This window comes from Oreochromis niloticus, unplaced genomic scaffold (assembly GCF_001858045.2).
Source record: "Oreochromis niloticus isolate F11D_XX unplaced genomic scaffold, O_niloticus_UMD_NMBU tig00000692_pilon, whole genome shotgun sequence".
In the NCBI taxonomy this organism is placed as follows: domain Eukaryota; kingdom Metazoa; phylum Chordata; class Actinopteri; order Cichliformes; family Cichlidae; genus Oreochromis; species Oreochromis niloticus.
Window position 1 is genome coordinate 157,371 of NW_020327215.1, and position 19,632 is coordinate 177,002.

Genomic DNA, 19,632 nt, shown 5'->3' on the forward strand with positions numbered 1-19,632 from the left:
CTCAGCTGACTGCAGGTTTCCCCAATCTTATAAACAGTACATTTGCATAATGACTGAAACCAGCCCACTGAAGGAACAATGGGCTGGGAGGTCAGTTCCTTAATCTTAATTATGCAAATTCTCATGACCATTGGTCAACAACCACTGACCAGATACTCATGTTTATGTGTATCAGGACAAGCAGGGAAGACATCAAGTCTGTCAGGCTGCCTGAGTCCCCTCACCCACATCAGCTCAGAACTCTGCATTATCTACTGAGTCAGACTCAGAGGATCAGGGATCAGAAGTCCTACAAAAAGCCGAACAAGACTCCTGTATAGAGGTGTGTGGGCCTACTGATCCACAGTGTCAGCACAACTTTCATATCATATTCATCTCAGCACAACTAAAACATGGTGACTAACCTCAGAGTTTCAAATCGACATCGTGGATTCTCCAGAAGAACACACAGCTGCTTCACTCCTGAATCCTGCAGGTTATTGTAGTCTACACTCAGGTCCAGCACTCTGGGATACGAGGGGTTGGACTTCAGCGCTGCTGCCAGATAATCACAGCTGATCTCTGACAAACCACAGCTCCACAATCTGTATAAAGAATGAAAGATGTAAGTTTATTAGACAAAGTGTGAGCTTGAAATCATTCAGTGTTTCATCATCTGTTCAGAGCTGAAGAAGGTTCAGAATGTAGAAGTTTAGAAAATGGAAACTCCAAACAGCTGAAGATAACAGGAAGCAGCTTCAAACAAACAAGAGAAAAAACTCTGAATATTTCACATTAAAGTCGTACATTTCTCATAAAAACATGAAAAAGTCATGTTTTTCCTTCAAGGAACAACATGGCTTCACTTTTAAAGGTGAAATGTGAAAGAAATGGACATATTTGCAGTCCAACACCTTTTTCCAGTCACATTATTAAAGCAGACAAACTACAAGCTCATTTTCATTCCAACACGTCATCTTCTGACCCTGTATTATTGTGTGAATGCCTCAAAGGGCATTCACACTATTGAGTTCCTGTTTCTCTTTATTCTTTATCCTTTGTTATTCTAGTTGCTCCGTTTCTTTGGCACTTAACTACTCCCTCAGTTTTCAGCTGATTTTCACCGTTCACACCTTTACGTTGCGTTTTCTCCGTTTTCCTCGTCCACACGTAAATGCAAAACCAGAGTTTTGGAAAATATCCACCCTGACAGGCATTTTTAAAAATCTCAGTTTTCAGTGACCGAAAACGCCGTTTACGTGTGGACGAAAGGTGCAAACGCATAGAAAAATATGCGTTTTCAAAAATACCCGGGTACGTGTGGATGTAGCCTTAGAAAATGTCACTATCATTGTTGTGGACGTTACAGATTTTTATCAAATCGCCTCAGACCAACACAAGGTCTGAAAACTCTCCATTGAAAGTCAATGGAGAGTTTGTTCAAAATCACAGCTGGGACTCTCTAATGAGAGGCATTTTCAAATCGTCATATCTCCTTAACAAAGCAAAGTTAAGACATGAGGCTTGTGCCAATTCATCTTCAGACACTGCTGACACTCACGGTCAGAGCAGTTTTTACAGTCATCTTACCATTGAGCCATAAATTACGTTTGTTTGAGGGGTGGAAATCTGTCCTCCTCTCAGTTTTCAAACTCCGAAAATGAAGCCGTTTCTTCTCTCGTCATATCTCCGCGACGGAGGTACAAAGAGCTATGAAAATCGCAGTCAAAGTACACCAAAGTCCGCTGATTCACCTAGTACAAGAATTATGCTGCTAGCCCACCAGTTTTTGAGTTACACGACATTTTGTAACTCCAAAAAACGGCGTTTTACGCCTCTCACCGCGATCTAATTCTGACTGCTCATTACCCTGTTTTCCAGGCGCCCGCTCTCTTTCCCAGTGGCGCAGTTGGTAATGACACAGGTCTGCAACCCAAAGGTCGTGGGTTCAATTCCACCTTGGTCAACATGTTTTTTTCACTACAAATTAATACACTATCACGGACCAGTAATTCATATTGTTAATTTATTACAATTCTGCAAAGTTTTATGATTTTAGCAGCTTTTCTAATATGGACCTCAGATTCTTGTTAACGCTCCATGGCAGAAATACATACAAGTACACAGCCTGATGAAGCAGACAGAAGCAGTACCTCTGATTGGTGGACTGAAATTGAGCAGAACCAGGTTGTTCTGCCTCTTTTCACCCGAAAGTTCAGTGTTTTCACCTCTTATCAGCACAAATCTCAGCCTCTTCTGCTGTTTTTAATCAGAATTTTCAGCTTTTTCACCTTTTTTCAGTTACGTGAGAACCAGTTTGGCTCAATGAGTAGCTGAAAAACTTCAGCCTCTTCTGCTCTTTCAGAAGAATTTCAGCTTTTTCACCTCTTTTCAGCACACAGTTCTGCTTCTTCACCTCTTTTCACAACAATTCAGCTTCTTTGGCCCCCTGCATATTTTTTCTCTCATCGTGTCTCTTGTTGGGAGAAGAACTGCTTTGGCTCAGTGAGATGAGCAGCTGCTGTGAGATCTATTGGTGCAGGTTTGAATCCTACTTGTGGTTGTTAGCACACTTCTGCTCTGCTTGCATGCACTCTGCTTTAGTGACACTGTTCAGTGTACCCTTTCAAATAAAGCAGTTTTCAGCAAAGAGTTCAGATTCTACACAGTGTTTTTCAACAGATAGTTCTCCTTCTTCTGCTGTTCTCCGATTCCACTGCAAGGCATTCACACAGCATTTTCGCAGGAAATGCAACTTTTTCTAGTTATTGTTATTATTCAATATTTATGGAGGATGTTTTTAAATTAGGCTCAAATATGTGACAGACATTTAATCCCATTTCATTTTGGCCTCATCCTGGGCCGGATTATCCAACACACACTCTGACCACAGGCCCAGGGGCCACGCACAGCTGGGCTCCATCCAAGAGACACGAAACAAACCAACACAATAATAAAGAGCACCATTTGATCTTCTTACATTTTAGCTTTTCAAGCCAAACATAGTAAAAACATGAGCATACATATGTTTTCTGATAAAATGATGTGACAGTTAGAAAAGAATGTTGGTGTTAGTGTTGGTGTTACAGCCTTTCTCCCCTCTGCTGCCGAGGCTGTTAATCTCTCCCAAACTCAGCTACAGGACTTCCACATGAATGAAAGCAGCAGAACTGACTTTACAAATGAAAGAGGAAGAGGAGAAGAAGAGGAGAGGGAGGCCACCCTGACCATCACTCCAGCTGAAAACATCACACTTCCATTAACGTTGGAGAGAACATGTTGAGCAGGATGAGCTGCTGGCTAATCTGGAGGCTGTAGCAGCAGCTCACAGTCACAGTGGATTTCCACTCATGAAAAAGCTCTGGCTGCTTCATTTCTCATCTCATATCAGAGACTTTAAGGCTTCAGTGAAGCTGGACTGTGATGATTTCTTTCCATGTTCAGCCCAATGTGCTCTGTATTGTTTTATGCAGGTCATGTAAACAGGAATGAGCAGCTCATTTCAATATAAAAGGTTGGAACTGTAAAGAAAACAAACAGAGCTCATAAACTGAAACTGATTTATTTTTTTCAGCTGGAACATTTTAGTTGTTCCTTTTTCAATACATACATAATTATATTTACAGTAAGTCTTATCATTCCCCTTTTCCCTGTCAGTCACCGCCAATGTTCCCTCTAATGTTTCATGTGTCTGAGTGAACACACAAACTCCCTGAGCGGTTCCTTGGACCACTGTGAGCGACATCAGACGTGTGCACTGTGGTCACGCCAGCATCTAATCCATCCAAGTTACATGTTTATTACAATAATCAAATTACAGCATTTACATTTATGTTAGACTACTTTTAATTAACTGCTTTAGCCCACTTACAATGAAAATTAAAAACAATATTGTTCATGACCTGTGTAGTATGTTAACACTATTGGAAGTAAAAATAACTTGAACTCCAATTTTGAAAAAACAACTTTCTTTCTTTCTTTTTTTATAAAGCTCTGACTTGTATTATGAGTCTGTGGTCTGGGAGAGAGTCTGTAACTCTCTGTCTGCAAAATACAGTATATAATGACCAATGTTGGGCAATTAATTATATAGTTACTTCTTCAAAAAAGTTACTGAGTTTTGCAAACAACAAAGTTTTTTGGAGCTGTTTACCTAAAAATGCAGCCAAGGCGGTTTTTTAAACAAACATTTCAAACTATTTACAGAACAATCAGCTGTTCTGCATCAAATCTGATGCCACACAAATTATTTGTGCCACTCCAAAAAATAATTTCTGTCCACTATGAGATAAAGGAGAACAACAGCCTGATACCTGCAGGCCTGACAACAGGAGATGTATCACTGCTGTAACACCTGTAACATTCAGCAGCCGCCTCATTGTTCTGACACACACAACAAAACTATTGACTACACTACACACTAACTACACAAGATTTGCGCTAAACGTCTCAAATCTCTCACATCTCAAAACACCGCCGTCACTCCTAAAACTTCCCCCTCCTTAAACAACTAAATGCCATGTCGCCATATCAGTTTTTGATTGGTCGACATGGTACATTTTTCCACCAATAGGAAAGGGTGGGGGATTTTGGTTTTGTTTTTGCTCACAGGCTTTCGAGCGCTTTCCTTGTAAAACGCTGTTTTTACCGTTTCTTCCCGCAGTAAATATAAACAACGACAGTATTCAGGAAGAAAACCAAACATTGCAGATATTTTTATCATAACTCTGGTTTTACGTGGCCTATCAACACAATTTAAAAACTGGTATAAAGTCCACACTTTTCCCGTCAATTGTTCCGTCTGTCCTGCTCACATCTCCAATGGTTGTACACGTTGTCATTAACGTGGCTTCACTGCACATCAGCCACGCTGCTTTGCTACCTAATACACCAGTGTCGGCACATAAGGACGCTGTCATAGCCTGTCAACCACGTTGATTAGCTGCATATATACGAATGTGAATCGCATCATTGGCTGGACTATGGGATAAGGTGGCATCGTTCTAATCCCATACAGGAGCAGCCAGTCACTTACTGACTAACTATTCTGTTTTGCAGTGTTAAAGTATTAATTTGAATTTGAATTGAGATTTGATTTGTTTTTTTGTTTGCAACGCAGATTTTCTGTGCGCAGAGACCGTGCCAGCAGTGCGCAATTGCGCACGTGTGCAGCTTAGAGGGAACCTTGGGCACCACCACAGTTCACTTCAACAAAACTTTACTTCAGATTTGTTTTCATGTTTTGATCCAGTGATGAGAGCCGTTTCCCCCATGTCCAGTCCTTATACTAAGCTAGACTAAACATGTCCAGTGCCTGTCTCTGTGCAGCTTTTAATCTGATGTTAATAAGGTAGAAATGGAGGAAGAAGAAAATGACTTCATCAATCAACATGCAGCTACCAACCCAAATGGTGAGGTGGTGGTTAGTTATTACTGTTGTTGATGATCCCCTACATTATCCTACATTCAAATATATTCTCCAGCTACAATAGTGTTTGTGTTCCTAAAAGGATTTCATGAATGTGTTATTGTTCATGTCACATCTGTATGAAACAAAGAGGACGTGAGGTTTATCCTTCATGATCACAAACTGTTCCAGCATGTAAACCTGAGATCTGTGTGGAGCAGCTGACCTGTACGATGTGCTCAACACAAACATTATTTACCATCAGTTACTGTGTGACTGAACCACGTGGGTGTATGAAACATCGCTTTTAGTTTTAATAGCACATGGCAACATTCAGCCGTGAATCTATACAGTAACACTATGATTTGTTACAGTGAGGAGACTGTTGAAGGGAACAATGAGGGGAAACTGTAACAGCAGCAACGGAAACCAGGAGACAAAGCTGAGGTCTGGGTTCCTCTATGCTACACAGCCTCCTGCTCCTGGACTTTAGTAAACACATAATATCTCCAAGTACACTTACTTCAGAAACTCTATTAAACTCATTACAAGTTTACTTCAGCTTTAAATTACTCACAACATCAGCACACATGAGTAAACACAGTAACTCACACAGCTACTGCTCAAGTTTAGTCATCTTTAATACAAATATACCTCATTATTATGAATCTCACAGCTACCTGCTCATTGAACTGAACAATAATTCTGTTTTACCATTAAAACAAAATATGTGACTGTAAAAAATCTTCAGACAGTAATTAAGAATCTCCTAAGCAATCCAAAGATAAAGAAAAGTTCACCTGCCAATTCTATAAAGCTTGGTTGTTTATACAATAATATCATTTAATGATCAGCAGTGGGGATGTTTGGATCCTGACCTGAGAGTTTCCAGTGTACAATGTGGACTCTGCAGTGCAGCAGACAGAAGCTTCACTCCTGAATCCCGTAGCTCATTGTTACTCAGGTCCAGTTCTTTCAGACTAGAGGACTGGGACTTGAGAACTGAGGACAGAGCATCACAGCTTCTCTCTGAGAGGTTACAGCCACTCAGTCTGGAAGAAAAACAAACAAACAAATTAATTAAATCAGTCAAATGAAACATTTTCTAATGCCAGCATGCAATACAATTATTGGTTAACTAAATAGCTTCATTAAAACGCAACTCTTCTTCTATATCAGCACTTACACCTTGTAAGCTCCACCTGCTCCACCTTCTGAGTCAGAAGACATGAAAACAAACTGTAAATCTAGTAGAAACATGATTGGAAATCTTCTCAGATCCATTTGTACACTTAGAGCCTGATACTGAAATATAGCATCATGGACATTCACAGCAGCAAAGGGTTCTTGCTGATCTGAGCTGGCTTGGCCCTGGCTTATTGAAGATTAAAGAAAGCGGAATCAGCTGTTCAAAACCCCGCAAGGCTGCTCGCTGTGACTGAAACAATAGGACGGGTTGTGACTTCTCAAAATGGGCTCATTGAACGCAGCACGGATAAGATCTTTTTTTTTATTTTATTACAATGTGCATATTAGTATTGTACAGCACTTTGGTCTACCAGGTGTGTTTTTAAAGTGCTATATAAATAAATGATGATGATGATGATGATGATGATGATGATGATGATGATGATGATGATCTTGAAGAAGCTCATGGCGGTCGTGAGTTCTCAGACTTTGCTCTTTGAAGCTCATGGCTCTTGTAGAATTAAAGAAATTATTTTACTGCTACTGTTCATAACCATCATCTTTATCATTGCATTAATTATCATTTCATACAAGCATTTATTGCAGCTGCTGGCATTATGTTATATTTTGTATTACAGGTGTGATCATAATCACATATTAACATGTTTATTACAGGTGCAGTTATAACCACTTTAAATCATTGAGTTAAATCTATAATCTTAAAAGCTTATATGCTGAGTATATTGTTACAGTAAAATAGTAGCTGAGCAAAGGCCTGAATGTATTCAGCAACACATGTTGCACTAGAGTTTACTTGACAACAGGTGACAGAAGGAGAGGACAAGTCCATGGGGACCTCAAAGGCCTGAGATCATCACCATATTTGGAAGAGGATGCCAGAAAGGGGAACTTCTGTGTCTGCATTTATCTCTTAGAATTGATCATTGTCTGTAAAAGAGGCAAACAATGTTCTTAAGATGCAAATTATGTGCTTGTAAACGCAAGAGGGGGCGTTACAATACCCTGATGTTATAAAAGCAATCTGAAGTGTATTTTTGGGCGGGGATTTACAACTGATGTTTTCCAGTGTACGTCTCCCCACGCTGCGTGTATTCATTAAAATCAATTGTTTGAACAAGCTCTTCTGGACCATCGTTGTTTTACTCTCGTCCTCAATATCGGACCCTTAACACTCTCCAACGGGAGATTGAGAGACGAGTGACGGACTGTTAGATCAGCTGTGAAATTGACATGCAGTTGTTCACACCAAAGAAAACCACCATCATTTCATGTGGCTAACATAGCGGCGCCAGCTGTGGTCTCAAGGCTGGAGCTGAACATAACAAATCTCACCCTGATAACAGATGGTGTTTAGACTGTTCCTTCCCATCCTAAGCATGCTTATCCCCTCCCGGTGCAGACGGTGGGTCGAGGGGACCAGCGCAAATGCTGCAGGCCCGGATGCGCTTTCCACACCGGCTGTCTCTCACCTTTTACCCATCCCTGTTGCTTGTCATGTGTTTCTATGGTGTATTAAGAGTTTTCATGTGCTCTGTGTTAGGTTTTTGTATTGTTGATTGTCATTTATGCTTAGAAATATTTACTCATATATGCTTAGAAGTATATAATCATTTGTAGATTGAAAGAATGTCTCATCCTAGGAGGCCTGTAACAACTCTGTGTAGCATGAAGAGGGGAGTGTGTTCACTCCTCTTCAGAGTGTTCTGGCATAGATCACACACCTCCTAGGAGAGGTCGTATCTTCTCTTGCTGATATATGGTATAGCAAACACACGTATATCTGTTTGAGTCTAAGAGCCTTTTGTTTAGATGGACGGCTCTGGGGAGTCTTCCTGGGGTCACAGTTTGACCCCCCCACACACACACACATATACACACACACACAGGGTATTCTTTGTTCACATGTATACCTATGTAAAGAGGTCATATGTTAATGAACCTATGCATATTCATGTAACCACAATAAAAGAGCAGTGTTACGGGAGAGCGGACGAGAGCAACTGGGGTCAAGCGAAGGAACGGCGCCTGTCCAGTTCTCTCCCGTGCACGTGAAACATAAAGAACTTGCCTACTCGTGTCTTGCTTGCTGTGTAATTACATTGCTTTCAACGTTCCAGCGAATAGGTTCAAGCTACAAACCTATCACTCTGCGCTAAGGTCATTTTTTTTTTTCTGTTCTCAAACTGATCTCCCTGTTGGAGCTCAGTCTGGGGGGAGTTCTTTTTTTCTCCTCATCTTTCCTGATGTTGTGCATTTTCCGCTGTTCGGTTCGGGGTCGCTGCTCTAGCGGCTGACTGGCCAGCTACCTAGCCTGACCTGTCTCCCCAATGTGATGTTTGTGTATTGTATGTACGGTTGGCAAGGTCAGTATCATAATTTCCCCTTGAAAATAAATACAGTGTTCTGAATCTGAATCTGAAAAGATTACAGAAGACGACTCTGTTCAGTAAATATTACGCTCATGCTGTCAAGAAATACCAAAGGTAGGTAAAACTCTGGTTGTTGCAGCCATCCAGTATGACATGCTTTGTACTGTTCTGCTGCAGTTTGGGACACCTGGTGGATGAGTTGTGAAGGATGATGAAACAAACACTTCACTCAATGTTTTTCCTTCTAAACTGGATGTAATTTTGAGAGTTTTTCACAATCTATCCCAGCTGCAAATAGGAACACAACAAATAAATAACTTTACCCACTTGGATCCTTATCATTCAAGATTGTGAAAAGATTCTCTGGTGATTTTAGATGAGAGAGATGATTTGGAAGATGATGAAGGGGAAGAGTTTTCAGAACTTGAGGCCTTTTGTCTTCACTGTATAGGACAGAGAAGACAGGAAGGGAGGGAGCAGTAAGGAGAATGACACACAGGAAATGATGTTGGGGAGACTCAAACCAGGCCCTGGAGTCACGACTCTAACTTTCAGTACACGGGTCACCTGCTCAGCCAGGTAAGCTACAGCAGTCAGCAGTGTGTGAGTTAATTTGAAGACAATGATTAGGGCTGCACGATTAATCGTTAGAAAATCGCGATCTCGATTCATACTTATGTGCGATCTCATTTCCAAATGACAACGATTTAAAAAAAAAAAAAAAAAAAAAAGACGACGACGATTGTACCGCATTTTGATCCGGGACGTAATCTGCATGAAAACAAGCGCTCCCTCTTCCTGCTCAACAAATGACAAGGGCGGAGCCTTATACCACGTGATACAGAAGCTGTGCCGTGTGATGCTCAAATTGGCAGGAAAAAACAACGGAGAACACGTCAGGGATGACGAGAAAGTGACAGGAGAAAATCCGTCCCGGTCAACCACCCAAACATCAATAACGGGAACCTTATACAGCGCTTTCCTATACACGTCGAACTCCCGCAGGCACAAAGAAATTACGGAGGCTATTACTTATCACCTGGCTAAAGATATGGCTCCCATCAACACTGTGCAAAACGAGGGATTTAGGAAAATGATCAACACCCTAGACAAACGCTACACAGTGCCGTCCCACAACTATTTTTCTATTGTTGCACTACCTGCTCTATACACGCAGTGTCGAGCAACGGTGGAAACGGAATTACAAGCAGTACAACATTTTGCGGCAACCACAAAATGTGAGGCATTTATTGTTTTTATGTTTATTTATTGTTTTTATGTTCAGTCTCAACTGTTACGAAGTTGATGTGCAGTTAATAAGTGCAATAAATATTTATATTGGAAAAGAAAATCGTGAGAGAATCGTGATCTCAATTCTAAGCAAAAAAATCGTGATTCTCATTTTATGCAAAATCGTGCAGCCCTAACAATGATGGCTATAAGTCATAACTATAACTATAACTATAAGTCAGGTAAAAAAAAAAATACTTATCATCAACCAACAAGGGGAAAACAGTGAGCTTGAATGACCAAGCTTTGACCAAGGGTGGCTCACTCCTCGGTCTTCATGCCCAAGGAGTGAGCCACCCTGCATGGCTATCAATGTGGTGCTACCAAGGCCATCATACAGTACAGGCTGATTTTTAACTTTTCGTCCCAGATACCACCTTAAGAATATATACATGCATAAAGTCAATAAAGTCAGAAGGTTTGCTTTAGACTGTGCTGCAGTTTATCATCAAGACTGACAATAAGTGGCATCAAGTCTGACTTGAGTTTTTTTCTTTTTTTTGCTCTTTTTTTAAAAATCAAGATGAAATTTTATAGCAACCACAGCAGAGATGACCAGGGAAGGTGTGCTTGAGGGGATATAACTAAAACAGCTGGTTTCAGACTGAAGATGAACTGAGGTGCTGCACCCAAGTCTGTAACAGCATTTTGACAACAGTGTGAAAGAAAAACTGGAAGAAAAGCAGGTTCAGGGAGGGACAAACATCTGCTGCAACCAGATTGGAGTGAGAGGAGAGAGCAGGCCAACAACAACAAAGAAACAACAAACACACTGTGGAAGAGTTTAGTTTAAAGTGTAACTAAAGATGTTTCTCTGGCTGCCATGATTCACTCAGTAATTCAAATGCTTTCTTTAACGCGGGACCCACCATGTAAAAGCAAGTGTTTCACCAATATTTGTGACTAAAAATAGACCTGCAGTAGAAATGTATCTAGGAGCATGCATGTGAATATAAAGTATTACAACATTAGGCACATGCAGCCTAAGTTTTTAAACAAAGACTGATAACATAACAGCAGCAGTGATGATCAGAGTTTATGATGGATTCAGCGTCTCGAGTACACCGAGTTCTGGAGGCATGAAAGAGGTTACAGTTTCAAAACTTTAGGATATAAATTCATACAAAGACAGAAAGCCTGGTGAAATAAATTACTGACACAGTTGGATGTTAAAAGTAAAGACATGAGTACAAATGTACTCACAGAGCTTTGTTGGAGGCTTTGACCACTGGCAGCAGCCTCAGAAGAGCCTCCTCTGAAGCAGAGTATTTCTTCAGGTCAAACTCATCCAGATCTTTTTCTGATGACAGTAAGATGAAGACCAGAGCTGACCACTGAGCAGGAGACAGTTTATCTGTGGAGAGACTTCCTGATCTCAGGGACTGTTGGATCTCCTCCAGTAGAGAACGATCATTCAGTTCATTCAGACAGTGGAACAGATTGATGCTTTTCTCTGCAGACAGATTCTCACTGAGCTTCTTCTTGATGTACTGGACTGTTTCCTGATTGGTCTGTGAGCTACTTCCTGTCTGTGTCAGCAGACCTCGTAGGAGAGTCTGATTGGTCTGCAGTGAAAGACCCAGGAGGAAGCGGAGGAATAAGTCCAGGTGTCCATTTGGACTCTGTAAAGCCTTGTTCACAGCACTCTGGTGGAGAGATTGGAGTTTTAGTTTGTTAAATAATTTAGGTTTCTGGGAGGTTGTTTGTTGTTCTTCCATCAGATTGAGTCCAGAGTTGATGAAGGTCAGATGGACATGAAGAGCAGCCAGAAACTCCTGAACACTCAGATGGATGAAGCAGAACACCTTGTCCTGGTACAGTCCGCTCTCCTCTTTAAAGATCTGTGTGAACACTCCTGAGTACACTGAGGCTGCTCTGATATCGATGCCACACTCTGTCAGGTCTGATTCATAGAAGATCAGGTTTCCTTTCTGCAGCTGATCAAAAGCCAGTTTTCCCAGAGACTCCATCATCTTCCTGCTCTCTGGACTCCAGTGTGGATCTGTCTCAGCTCCTCCATCATACTTGACCTTCTTCACTTTGGCCTGAACCACCAGGAAGTGGATGTACATCTCAGTCAGGGTCTTGGGCAGCTGTCCTCCCTCTCTGGTTTCCAGCACATCCTCCAGAACTGTAGCAGTGATCCAGCAGAAGACTGGGATGTGGCACATGATGTGGAGGCTTCGTGATGTCTTGATGTGGGAGATGATCCTGCTGGCCTGCTCTGAATCTCTGAACCTCTTCCTGAAGTACTCCTCCTTCTGTGGGTCAGTGAACCCTCTGACCTCTGTCACCATGCCAACACAGTCAGGAGGGATCTGATTGGCTGCTGCAGGTCGTGTGGTTATCCAGAGGCGAGCAGAGGGAAGCAGGTTCCCCCTGATGAGGTTTATCAGCAGCACATCCACTGAGGTGGACTTTCTAGGGTCAGTTAGGATTGTAGTTTTGTGGAAGTCCAGAGGAAGTCGACACTCATCCAGACCATCAAAGATGAACACAACCTGGAAGTCTTCAAAGCTGCAGATTCCTGCTTCTTTGGTTTCAGTAAAGAAGTGATGAACAAGTTCCACCAAGCTGAACTTTTCCTCTTTCAGCACATTCAGCTCTCTGAAAGTGAATGGAAATATGAACTGGATGTCCTGGTTGGCTTTGTCTTCAGCCCAGTCCAGGGTGTATTTCTGTGTTAAGACTGTTTTCCCAATGCCAGCCACTCCCTTTGTCAGCACTGTTCTGATTGGTTCATCTCTTCCAGGTGAGGCTTTAAAGATGTCTTCTTGTCTGATGGTTGTTTCTGGTCTGTCTGGTTTCCTGGATGCTGTTTCAATCTGTCTGACCTCATGTTCATCATTGACCTCTGCAGTCCCTCCCTCTGTGATGTAGAGCTCTGTGTAGATCTGATTCAGAAGGGTTGGGTTTCCTGCTTTAGCGATGCCCTCAAACACACACTGGAACTTCTTCTTCAGAGCAGATTTAAGGTTACGCTGACAAATGGCATCAAGGTGCTCTGAAAAAGAAGAAATATGTGGAATATCATTTGAAAGTGGAAATAAACCGTTAATTCCAAAAAGAATGAATCTATAAAACATGTTGCTCCGTCTCTTCAGACATTAGTAAATGTTTCATTCATCCAAAACTTTAAATCTATAGATAAATCCTCTTACTGCTCTGCAGACGGTCAGCCAGCTCCTCCTGCTTCATTCTCCTCAGGAAGTCCACTGTGATCTTCATAAATGCCTCTCTACTGCTGCTCCTCTGACTCTCTAAGTATTCTGGGTAATCTGGACTCAGAACCTTCTGGATCTTCTTCAGCTCGTTCTTCACAAAATTGATGATGTTGTCCTCCAGCAGCTGGAACACAATATTTATGAATGAGCCAATCAGACTGAAATCATGGAGCCAAACATCAGATCCATGTTGGACACACTGACAATCCACTGGTCTACAAAGAGCAGCATGGAGATGACTGTGAACACAATAGATGTAACAGTAGTTGTTGTACATGTACAGACCATAAATATGGAGTCCAGCTGTGTTTGATGCTGCTGGGCAGACTGACCACTGGGAACCTCTGAGCTCTGCTGGTCCACTCTGTGGAGGAACCATGAAGGATTAGTTCAACACAGGATAAAGATCCAGCAGTTTCTGCTCAAACAACTTCATCTGAATCAAGTCTGTCAAGTTTTAAACTCTCAGATTGTGAACATATCAGTAATTTTCAGTCTGTTTTCATGGACGTCCTTTCAGTGGTGATGTCAGGGATGATTTTGAAGAAGCTCATTAAACTGAACCATCAGCAGATCACTGCTCCAAAACCAGAACATGATCCGAGGTCTCTCTCCACCACCAGAACACCAGCTTTACTAACGTGGTAGATCAGTGTAGCACAGATCAATAACTGATGAGTCATTTGATCAAAATCACTGAGTGCTTCACATCTGACCCTCTGATGTTTCTGTAGACATTTTGCATATTTAATGAATGTCTGACAGTTTTACATTCATTCTGTGAATACAGTGGAAATGTTGTGTTATAGTCTCCATGTTTTTTCCAGCATCATAAATTCTTAAGTTCAGAAAATTAGATTCTTTTTTCACAGCTGAAAAACAACAACATTTATTAGGGCTGTTTGATATAACGATAGATATCAGATGACGATATAAAAACGTCTATCGTTTCATTTTACGCTATCGTTTGTTTCGTGGTGTCGCAAAATAAACTGTTTACGGCAATATTTTTTTTATTGTTTTGATGGTCACTGTAGTGGCTATATTAATTTCATGAAGTTCTCTTTCTCTTATATTTAATATAACCACACTACACACGGACAAGCGACTGTTTTTATGCCTTGTCGTTAGCAACAACGACGGTAAAACCACCTCGTGTCTGCTTGTTTATTTTCCACATAAACCTTTCACAATAAAGCTCAGGATCCTGTTGAGACTTTTCAAAATAAACTGAATCACGTGAAAGATGCAGAGTATTTACGGATGAGAAGCAAAAAAGAGCCGTCAGGTGCTAAAAAATAAACCTTAGACTCAAACGTTAGAACAGGCTTTTCCCCGCAGCACGCCGTGTAATAAATACTCACAAAGAAAACGGCGGCCGTTACAACCTATGTCTAAAAATGTATAGTTTCATGCATCGTTTAAAACACTCGACTCCAGGTACACGACGCCCAGCTGGAAACACTTCAGGCAAGTCGAGTTGCCTGAGATTCACAGAATTTACAGGAAATGTTAAATTTTTGTGATTTATATCGTTATCGGGACGATAGATGTCTTAATATCGGGATATGAGATTTTGGTCATATCGCACAGCCCTAACATTTATTCTCTATTGAAATCTGCATCGTCCACTCCAAAGGTCACAATCTGAAGGTAACATCTGGTTTTGTTCCCTGTGATTAACTCTGAGCATCAGCATGGTGGGATTTATCCACTACATCCACACCACTGTGGTTCAGTGTTGTCCTGATGGAGTAACAGCAGCCAGTATGATCCAGGCTTTAGCTGCTGGGTCTCTGTGTGACCTCTCAGACTGTTTAACAGATCAGACACAAAGAGAATCAGAGCAGCTCTTTAAAGACAAACATGAACCCACTCAGGTCACACTTTCCCCACAGATATGAGCATCACTGTCCTCAAACAGCAAATGACCAAGTCTAACATTTGGATCTTTTCTCTTTCATTGTTTTCTTTTTAATGAATCTTTGTAACAATCTGAGGATGTTTCAGGTCAGATTTATCCAGGAAACACAAACATGTAAAGGAGTCATCACAGCTCTCTGACCTCGTTGGTCCAGGTTCACCACTGAAGTTTGGATTATAACCTTTGGACCGGTCACTCCTCACAGACGGACAGCTGGACCCTGCAGACTGTGACCTCTGACCTCTGCAGACACAAACATGATTGAAGCAGCTGTGATCACACAGACTGCAGATGATGCAGCTGTTTCCTGTCAGTAACATCCTCTTAGATTAGAGTTCAGCTTTTTACAGGAAAACTGGACAAAACTGATTTTTGTTACAAATTCATTTTCATTTCCTCTCAGCTCACAAACACAGAAAATCAGCCAGAATCAACACTGATTATAATGTCAGTGCACAATTATTTCTGTTACTCAGTGAGTTCAGCTCTCTGACCTCGTTGGTCCAGGTTCACCACTGAACTTTGGAGGTGGATCTTTGGACCGGTCACTGGTCACAGACTGACAGCTGGATCCTGCAGACTCTGCTCTGTCCTCCTCTTCCTCCATCATCATCTTCAGTCAGTCTGAGAGGTAAACCACAAACACTCAGTGAGTTCACATTAACAGGAGTAACTGAATTACAGTCACTGACCTCTGACCTGTCATGTGACCTAGAAACCAGGTCAATATGTCTGTAGGTTCAGTCATCCAGGTCATGTGATCTAAGGAGCTTAGAAAGAAAATAGAGACTTCAAGTTTCTGGAAGATGTTTCATCTGAGAAGCTTCTTCAGTTCTAAAACCAAACGGTGGAGAGTCGCAGATATTTAAACCTGAGAGGGAAAGAAATCATGTCACTGACCCACTGTTGATCCTGTTATTTCAAGGAGGAAACTGAGAGTCTTTTCACCAGGACCACAAACATCAGCTCCAGCAATGATCCACTGATGTGTTTTTATTCCATGTATGAATGTTGTTATTGACAGAGATGAAGTTTGTGTGTCAGTGATGCAGTGACTGTTGTTGTTACCTGTACAGGCTGGTTAGACTCTATGAACAGATCATACAGATCTCTGCATGTTAGAAGAGACTATTAAAGGTCATGAATGAGACAAAGGCAGGGAGGCGTCCTTTACAGCTACACAGCAGAGTGAGAGAACAGCCAGCACCTCTACATTTATCACATTATACAGCACATGTATGATACTGACAGGGATGATAAGGATTTAGTGATTCCATCATTGATATTACTTATTGATTCTCAGTAGCTCTGCTCTGACAGTCACCACCATCACTGAGCAGCATATCAAAGACATTTGTGCACATTAACTGCATGTTGTGGGTCAAATGTTTGTGCATATTGGAGGCATTTCCTCTTTGTTGTGATCAGTGTTGGTCATTACTCAAAAAAGTCATTATTACACATATTACACGGAACACTTTAATTAAAAGTAATGGAGTACGTTACTTCATTACTCCGCATAACATTACTTTCATGTTACTCTATAAAATGAACAGTATCATAATGACCATCTAACAACATAAAGCTGAGGTACAGCCCCACACACCAACACCGATCCTGATGAGGTCACGTGATGTTTCTCTGAGTGTTTATGAACACAAATCAAAGATAAAACAGCACAAAGACACTTCAAAGTGATTCTACTGTAGAAACATGAACAGGTAGAAACCTGCAGCCTGACTGCTCATCACTTTGTTACCTGTTCAGGTTCAGCAGCAGCAGCTCACTTTATCACGGTGCTGGTCTGGGGTCAGTGTTTACTCAGCTTTAACATCACTCTGGGCTCTATGCTAGCTTAGCGTTAGCATGCTGTCAGGTGTCTCGTGTGTAAATATTAATCACAGTGACAGTAAAGGAGGTAAAGGGGTGTGATGTCATCATGTATGCTGCGGGCTCTGAGTGAACTCACAAAGTAGAAACTACAAGTACACAAACACGAACGTAGCTCAGAGTGAGGACACACTCGGCCTCGTTGGTCCAGCTGTGAGTCCGTTACCGTGAACTATGGAGCGGCAGATTTGTGCTGAACTAAGCTGCACACAGCTGATGTTAGCCAGGAAAACATTACACACTGACTTTAATACAAACACACAGTTTGTTGTGTGAAGAAATCAAACATGAGCTGAACAAACAGTAAAGTTCCTAAAGACAAACTGTTAAAGGAGGAAACAAAGCAAACTTACAGTTTCTTCACACACACCAACAACAAGCTCCACTCCACGAAGTTCAGGAAGTGAAAGTAAACTTTGAGCCTAATGCGGCGTTTGCGGACACTCGGGAGCATCGAAACACTGTGCTGCGCTCATATAAACCTCGGAAATTCCCAACCTCTGGCAGGTCGTGATTTATTCCTGCTGGTTTTCCTGTTTAAAACACAAACATCCGTCATCACTGTGTTGTTCTTCCTTCTGCAGCGTTTGAATATTTCAGCACTAAACTGATGTTTCTTCAAAGCTCATTTCAACCTGTTGAAGTCATGGATGAAAGTGCAGACTGAGTGTGAGAGCCAAAGTGAATGTTTATGTTTTGTTTGTTATGGTGGCGCAGGTCTTTAGATTGTCCTGCACCTCAGGTAATTGCATGGGGGCGTGGTCACATGTTATTTACCTGATGCTGGCGTTCTCAACGGAGATGTTGGGTGAGTGAGTTTTTGCACGTTAGTTGATGTCACCTTTCAGTCCCGTTCTCAAATGATATCATTTCATAGATGCGCTATTTGGTTTGAATGAAGCAAAAAGTTTGTTGTTTTTGTTTTGAAATAAATACACAAACACAAGTGGGACTCAGTTTGGCTTATTGGAGACGAGTCACAGCTCAGACCAACTCAGCCAGCAGCAGCTTTATTTGTGGATGGAAGTCGCAACACTGAGAGTGGATCACATGATGTTTAAGATGTGTCATGTGACATGTTCAGTATTGTCACACGTGTCTAGATTGTCCTGATATCATAACTGCTCAAACACTGATGATTATATTTGAAGAATTATTACTGATGGCAGCAAAGTTTGAATGGAGCTCGCTGTCTGTGCTGATTTGTCGCCCTCTGGAGGTCAACACACAAACTGCATGATGTCACTGTAACCACCACAGTGACAGGAAGTGTTTTTAAATGATGAAATATGTCAGTGATGCTGATAGTGTGTTCATCACAGACGTTCAGGCTTCATGTTGACATGAATCAAAGTGAAAGCAGAGAAACTGGAATGAATCAGGTGTTGTAGAAGATGGAGAAACAGGTTGGAGAGAGGATGCTGCTCCTTCTTTGAGATCAAACATGTCGTGTTGTTCACGTGCTGTCTGCGTGATGCAAACAAATCATGGAAACAAAGTGTGAGTGAAATCAGTCCAAAGTAACAGAGTGAAGAGCAGCAGATGAAGCACAGAGGACACAAAAAGGAAGGAAAGAAGGAAACAAGGTCCATCTGTGTCCTTTCAAACAAACAAGCATCAACGTCCAGGACTGAAACATGAATCCACATATTTATACACATATTTATTTAATGAGAATAAAACAAGAATATTTATAATCCATCAGCAATAATCAGGCCTGGGATCCTCCTGGTTACAAACAGGGTCCAGGACTGGGACACTCAGGTGGGTCCTGCAGGGTCTGGTTCAGGAAAAGGTGGAGACCAACAGAAACAGTTTTAGTAGAAAGGTATGATTTCATTTATTTGAAGAGATCAGAGCATTATTCTGATTATTAAGCTTCAGTCAAATATACTAATGCGCACGGCGCCGTGACACTTAATGATCTGTTATTGTACATTTGTCACATGTGTGTATTTGTTGTTGTATTGTTGCTGCCATGATGCATCACATGGGACCATCACACTACCACCACCATATGTGACTGTTGCTATGAGGCTCCTTTTCATTGATGCTGTGTTAGTTTCAGATGTAACAGGACTCAAAGCTGTCAGAAAGCTTTTGTCTCATCAGTCCACAGAGTCTTTCCCAAACGGGATCATCAACATGTTGTTGGACAATGTGAGACCATCCTTTGTGTTCTTCTTGGTCTGCAGTGGTTTTCTCCTTGGACTCCTCCATGGATTCTCTTTCTTATTGTTCAGTTATGACCTTAACTGAGGCCTGCAGCTCTTTCATGTTGTTCTGGGCTCTTTGTGAGCTCCTGGATGTCGATGTGCTCTTGGAGTCATGTTGGTGGCC

The 19,632-nt window shown here is 41.6% G+C and overlaps 1 protein-coding gene across 1 annotated transcript in view; it reads right to left on the bottom strand.

The window, feature by feature from the left end:
* The window catches only part of LOC109200299 (uncharacterized), a 51,055-nt gene that overhangs the window by 29,895 nt on the left and 1,528 nt on the right, over window positions 1-19,632 (bottom strand). The gene's annotated exons all lie outside the window — the stretch shown is intronic.